Raw genomic sequence first — 6,805 nt, forward strand, 5'->3', positions numbered from 1 at the left:
GCACCAGTACATGAGGAATTAAATCGGTGGTAGCAATGAACAGCTGAATGACCAGCTTTGTTACACACTTGGCATATAAGCCTACCTCTGCTATATCCTCTACCTCTTCCTCTTCCATAAGGTATAAGGCCACTAGGTTGAGAGGGAAAACCACTAGTGTTATGGTAAGTTGGGAAGGGCTGAGGTGTAGTGTAATTTTGAGGTGCTGGTGTAGTAAACGAGGTGCTGGTGTAGTAAACTATTAAGGAGATGGTGTTTGATAAAATGAGGGAGTCGTATATGTTTGTGGACAGTGAGGATTGCCAAGTGACATCAGTGAAGGTACAACATTGATGGGTTGGTTATTCTTTTTGTCATTGCTCTGACCAGACTGGCTAGACATACCAGGATTGTTAAAGCACCTAGAACTACTAGCAACAGCAAGATTAACTGAGCTATTATACAAGTCGACTGAATTAAATTTATCAAGCCTTATTTCATACTTCTGTAACAAGAACTGAGCTTCTTGTAAGGTGACATTATCAATTTTGGATTCTAACCTAGAAGTAAGTGTAACAATGCAGGATCATACTCAGGTCCTAAACTATCAAGTACATACTGTAGCAAATCTCCATCAAACACAACTATCCACTGGCAGACAAACTTTCTGCAATCTCTTTCATCTTTTTAACATAATTACCAATATTCATATTTCCTTTATGAGTAGTTTGAAAAAGATTCTCAAGATGGAGAGCCCTAGCTTTAGAGTCTGTTAAGAATTCATTTTCTAGCCCTAACCAAATTTCAGTGGAAAAATGACATTTGGATACATAGCTAAACATTTCTTCAGAAACAGAAGCTAACAACTAGCTCACTAAGGATTTGTCTGTCCTTTTCCAAATTACATATGCTAGATTCAACTTTTCTCTTATATTGTCATTACTAGTTTTTATTTGAATGTTAATTTTACTTAGATCAGTTTCAATTTTAGAATCACATAGAATAATTGGCCAAGGACAAGGAATCCTACCTAGTAGATGATCTTCTAGCTCGTGTGAGTCGACTGTAAATAGCACCTGTGAACTCCAAAATCTGTAGTTGTTCCTTGTCAATTTAGGGTTAATGACTTGCAAGTTGGAAGCTAGAATTGAAGGTATACAAGTTTGGACCTCTTTCGCCATTTTTGCTACTAATTATTCGAGATTGGAAGAAGCTAGGATTTGTAACCACCGACGTGAGTCATTGGCTCTAATACCATGTGAAACAACGGTAAGGATTCAAAGAACATGAAAAAGAAAAGCAACAAAGATTAAGTTTTGCTTCTATTCAATTCTTTAGAAGCGGGTTACACAAGGAAAAACTTTCCCTTTTATACCGTTTTTAGATAAAAGAAACTATACAAACAATTTCGTTTGTGAAAATGAAATAAAGATGTCTAAACTTTGACAAAATGACATCACTTTTGTCAAAGTTCAGTTTGCTCATGCTACTCAACTTCTTTGCATTCTCACCCCTTGTTATCAACAAATGGAAGATGTGATAATCTATAGGACGCATCTTTTCTTTGCCTCTTTTTGGGTTTCTATGACCAAGTAGGTTAAGACTGTTCCTTTTTCTTCATTAATTTGAAATGGGATGGAGTTTGGGATAATTTGTTCATGGACTCGTAATCTTTTTCCTTTTGATTTCAGGGTAGTACTCTGGTTTGGGGTATACATTTTGTTTAGTTTTAGTGTTCTAGAGTGGGATTGTTTTGGATGTTGCTATGGATCTCTGGTTCACTTTTTGTATCTTCTTTTCTAATCTAATATAAATTCTATTTCTTTAAAAGAAAAAAAAAAAATTTGTTTAGGAAGTATTAATGTTTTTGTGTTTAGGTTTCCTTTAGCAATTGTAATAGGTTTCTTTTTAGGTGGACTATAGGTATACCTTTCTGTGATATATATTTATTTTGATTTAACAGAGTTTCTTTTTTATACAAGTCAAAAAATGTTGTCTAGGATAGAGCCTAGTTAGTAAATATAGGTACGACAAAAAATGACTACTGAAATTTTACGGGTATGATACGGCAAATAATGAAAAATATGTTTGTAAAAATTTGGCCATAAAATTCGGATATAGGAAAAATAGGGTACGGGGTATAAATGGGTTTAATATGGCACATTTTCAATAATACATTTTGAAAAATACGGACATATCAATCTTGGTTTTAGCACTTTTCATGGATCGTTTGATTAAAATCAATATAGCATTTCAAATGCAAAGTATTCAATTTGCGAATAATATAGATTTGCTGATAAAAGATGAATAATTCATGAATAATATTGATAAAATACAGCAATAATATGATTAATTCATGAATAAAATGTCTGAGGCATGTAGTTCGCAAATAATACAGATATGTTGATAAAATACAAAAAATTGCGAATGATATGTAAATTATATGGCTGGACTTATAATTCGCGAATTTACTAGCTAGGGGATTGAGCGGTAAAGAGCGTTGGGAGCAACAACTTAGTGACTTGTCGAACTGCCATGCAAAAAGGAAACCTAATATGTTTTATGATGAGGAACTATTTGCAGTGTGCATGAGACGGTTCTTATACATTCGTTGTTATGGCAGCTTTGAATTTCTAACCACTCTTAAATTGAGGAGCCATTTTTCTTTTTAAGTAATTGTTAGGAAAAATTAATTCAAGTTTTTTTCACTCTTGGAAGTTCAATATTTATTCACTATGCCATTCAGGTAGTTTTTAAATTGGCTTGTGAGACTTTTGTTCTCTTAAAGTCCCAAACTGTCAGGGCAATGAAGTTACTAATAGCTAGAGCGATTACTGAAACTGAAGAAGTATTACAAACTGATAAAAAGTCAAGCATCAAGGGTCTTGAAATGCAGATAAGGATCCAATACCTGAAATAGTCTCACTGGCATTCTTATTACAATTAACATCACCTTTGTGTGAATTCGATAAATCCTTCTACAGCTACCATTGAATTATAGGATGTTGAAACACACTTTTTAGTGACGTGAAAATTTGCAAAGACCTATTTGTTATGCTCCATTAGAATTTCTTATTTGAAGAAATTATGACAACTAATACTTAAACTGTATACTCCTATCCCGGTATCTCCATAGCTACACCAACTCCTGATATTGTTACTGCCAAGCTGGTCATACACCCTTTGGATAAGAAGGAATGTGTACAGAACATTCTTTTAAGAAACTATCACATAGAAAGGACATTCTCAAAAATCTAAGGGAAGGAAGGGCAAGGAAAGAAAGTGACACAGGTAAAAAGCATGAAGTTGAGTGGATAAATATGTCATTTGAAAAGTCCTACTCAGTCTTTGTTGACTGAACTGAATTGCTTTGGTTCCTATTAGAAAAAAAAAAAAAAAAAAATATATATATATATATATATATATATATATATATATATATATATAGTTTCTGGTTCAGTATTTATCTTGTAAAGGTAGCAAATATTGTGCACAAACATGGAGAGAAACTGCTTATTTATGGAACTGTGATTATTTAGCAATTTGTCAATGGTGTCTGTGTGGAAGGTAGCACACCTGTCTTTGACCTTATGCTTTAGCGGCTAAAAGCAAAATTCACACTGTTAATCAAATAAATAATACTCAATGAAACATATGAATGAAAGCAATTGCAAATGACATATTTAATCTTTGAGGGAGTGTAATTGTTCGTTTTTATGATGTTGGTTGTGCAAAGAAGAAGAAAGATAAAACTGAAAACTGGACATATTTCATTAGACAAAAGTCTGCATATACATACTTCCACTTACTGTTTCAACAACCATCAGAGACTTTTCCTTAATCTCAGCTAAACCACTCAAAAAACTAACAACTTCATTACAAAAAAGCTGAGCCAATAATACAAGGATTAACATTAAATTACAGTAGAACTTAAACCACTGAACCGTGAACACTCCCATGCACGTCCATGCAGAGTAAACTTTTTCAGTCTTTCATACATTCGGCAAACCAAACTTCCAGCACAGCATCAACCTTCAACACTCCACCTTGGTGCTTTGGCTGGAAACACCAAGTTTTAGCCTCAGGCTTCAAACTTGGATTTGCATAATGCCTTTGTCAGGATGCTGCAACTTGGTCTTCACCTTTACAGTGAACTAAGTTCACTTCTCCACACTGTCAGCTTCCCTAACAGCATGACACTTAATCTTAATATGCTTTGTTCTGCCATGAAGTACAGGATTCTTTGCCATTCTACAGCCAACTGGTTATCACTGAATCAAGGTAGGATCCACTTGCATTTGCTGTAGTCATTCGGCATCTTCCTAAGCCCCGCAGCCTGTTCCCTGCTGTGGCAGATACATATTCAGCTTCACACGTAGACTGTTGATAACCGTAATATACAGTTTTATTTGATCTTTTTGTCGGATTTCAGGTACTTCTAGTGCATTTTTACCTGATTGGTGCTATATCTTTACTTTTCGTGTTTCAGGTTAAAATGGACTTTTTGTACGATAAAGACAAAATTGGATGTTTTGACTCAGATTGAGCGGATTTCAGAAGATAGGAGAGTTCCGGAGCAGGACAACGCACGATGAAGCTTGTTTCCAAGGAAGAGAACCGAAAATCGAACAATCGACGAGATGCAAGCAGAGTGGTAGTTCTGTAAATTTCAGAAATTCTGAAGGAGCTTCGCCCCGGCGAAGAAATTGTCTTCGCCGGGGCGAAGTTAGGCAGAGACGAGTTGGAATTTTCATTCTTTGCCACGGCGACAGTCAAATATTTCAGTTTTGTAAACGCACAGTTTCGTGTGTGCGTGTTTTTTGGCTGGGTTTTTGGACTAAGTATAAAGAAAAACTTAACTTTTTGCCAAGGGGGTTGGAGCTGTTAGGTTTAGCCGTCTTTTACATTTTTCTTAGAGAAAAAGCTTGCGTTTTTCGGATTGTTAAGGAGAAGATTCAGATTCTGACTAGAAGATTTATCTTTTGGGGAGATTTCTTATCTTTCATCTCAGTTTCATTATGTTTACTCGTTTATTTTTATTTTTCGTTTTTGTAGTGTTAGTTTAGCTATGAACTAATCTTCATGGGTTAGGTTTTGATTGTAGTTTGGATTTGAAATGGGTTAAGTATTTGATTGTGTTATTTCCATGTGAATAAGCTTTGGTCGTGTGTTACTCTATTAATTACTGTATGTGATGAACATGATGAGATTAAGAAATTTCATGTTAAGCGTCTTGGGTAATCACCATTATAGTATTGGAGCTAGAGATAGATTCAAGAATTAATGAAATCAAATTAGTATCTTGTGCTTAATGAATTTAGAATTATTAACCTTCAATTTGTTGGGTGCGGTTTGTTAATAAGGATGAAGAGGTAAACATAGCCCAGAGGGTATGTTAACATGTTAGTGAATCCGATTTACAACCATTGCGCATGAATGTGAAAATAGTGTAACTCTTCGGTTTACCCATAAAAGTCCAAACGAAGTCAAAACCCTACCCGTTTTACTTGATGATTTTCTGTGTTTCATTTTGCTTTCTTAGTTAAGATTTAATCCTTTAGTTGATTCAATTTTGTTTTCTTTTTCATTAAAATTTGCTCCCCAATCCAAGAAATTCGTTGCTTCAACTTGTTAACGTTAGGAAACTTAGTGCTTCGCTACCAGTCCTCGTGGAACGATATCCTACCCATCACTTTATTACTTGACGACTAGTGCACTTGCTAGTTTTGCATGTTATTATAACACGCACACGTTTTGGCGCCGTTGCCGGGGACTGTTTTTAAGTTAACATTGAGTTTTTCCTTGAGTTTAACTAGATTGAAGCTTTAATTTTTGTTTTTAATTTTTGTTAGAGTTTAATTTCACTTTTCTTTCACTTGTGTTCTTTCAGTTTATGCGAAGAGCAAGACCTCAACCAGTGGTTCCTGTTGACCTTGAGCTTGAGAGGACTGTAGAGACTAAACAGAGAGAGAAGAGAAAGAGATACACTTACTGCAGAAGCGAGGAAAGTTGTTGTTGAAATGGCTGAACAAGAAAATAGGACACTGAGGGAATTTTCAATTCCCACAGTGAACAGAAGTGGGTCAAGTATTACGAGACCTACAGTACAAGCAAACAACTTTGAGATCAAGCCAGCAATCATCCAGATGATCCAGCAGTCGGTTAGATTCAACGGTGATTTGAAAGAGGACCCGAATCATCCCATTGCAATTTCCTGGAAATTTGCGACACCTTCAAATCAAATGGAGTGTCGGATGATATTAGGCTGCGTTTATTCCCATTTTCATTGGAGATAAAGCAAAAGGGTGGTTAATGGCATACCACCGGGCACGATAACAACATGGAATGATTTGGCACAAAAATTCTTGACCACGTTCTTTCCTCCACGAAGTCAACGAAGTTGAGAAATGATATCACATCATTTCTACAAGATGATGCTGAGTCGTTGTACGAGGCCTGGGAGAGTACAAGGAATTGATGAGGAAATGCCCACATCAGTTTACCGGCTTGGCTCAAGTCCAAACCTTCTATAATGGTTTGATGGGTAACGTGCAAACCATGGTGATGCGACTTCAGGAGGGCTTTGCAAATAAGACACCTGAAGAGGCGTATGAGTTGCTTGAGGTTTTGGCAAGCAACAACTATCAAGACCGAATGAGAGAGTAACGACGAGCAGGAAATCTTCGGGTCTTCATGAAGTAGATGCTTTCAAGCCATCTCAGCCCAACTCACTGCACTCCAAAAATAGTTGGGAACTATGTAGGTAAATTCTATACAAGCACCTCAACTAACATGTGATTTTTGTGCAGAAACCATGTGAACAGCG

The 6,805-nt window shown here is 35.9% G+C and overlaps 1 non-coding gene across 1 annotated transcript; it reads right to left on the reverse strand.

Moving 5' to 3' along the window:
• Positions 1-6,376: 6,376 nt before the first annotated feature.
• LOC116113638 lies at positions 6,377-6,479 on the reverse strand. The gene has a single exon (XR_004125455.1). It is a non-coding gene; the product is annotated as a small nucleolar RNA R71 (small nucleolar RNA).
• Positions 6,480-6,805: the final 326 nt, after the last annotated feature.

Source organism: Pistacia vera, unplaced genomic scaffold, assembly GCF_008641045.1.
Source record: "Pistacia vera cultivar Batoury unplaced genomic scaffold, PisVer_v2 Contig686, whole genome shotgun sequence".
In the NCBI taxonomy this organism is placed as follows: domain Eukaryota; kingdom Viridiplantae; phylum Streptophyta; class Magnoliopsida; order Sapindales; family Anacardiaceae; genus Pistacia; species Pistacia vera.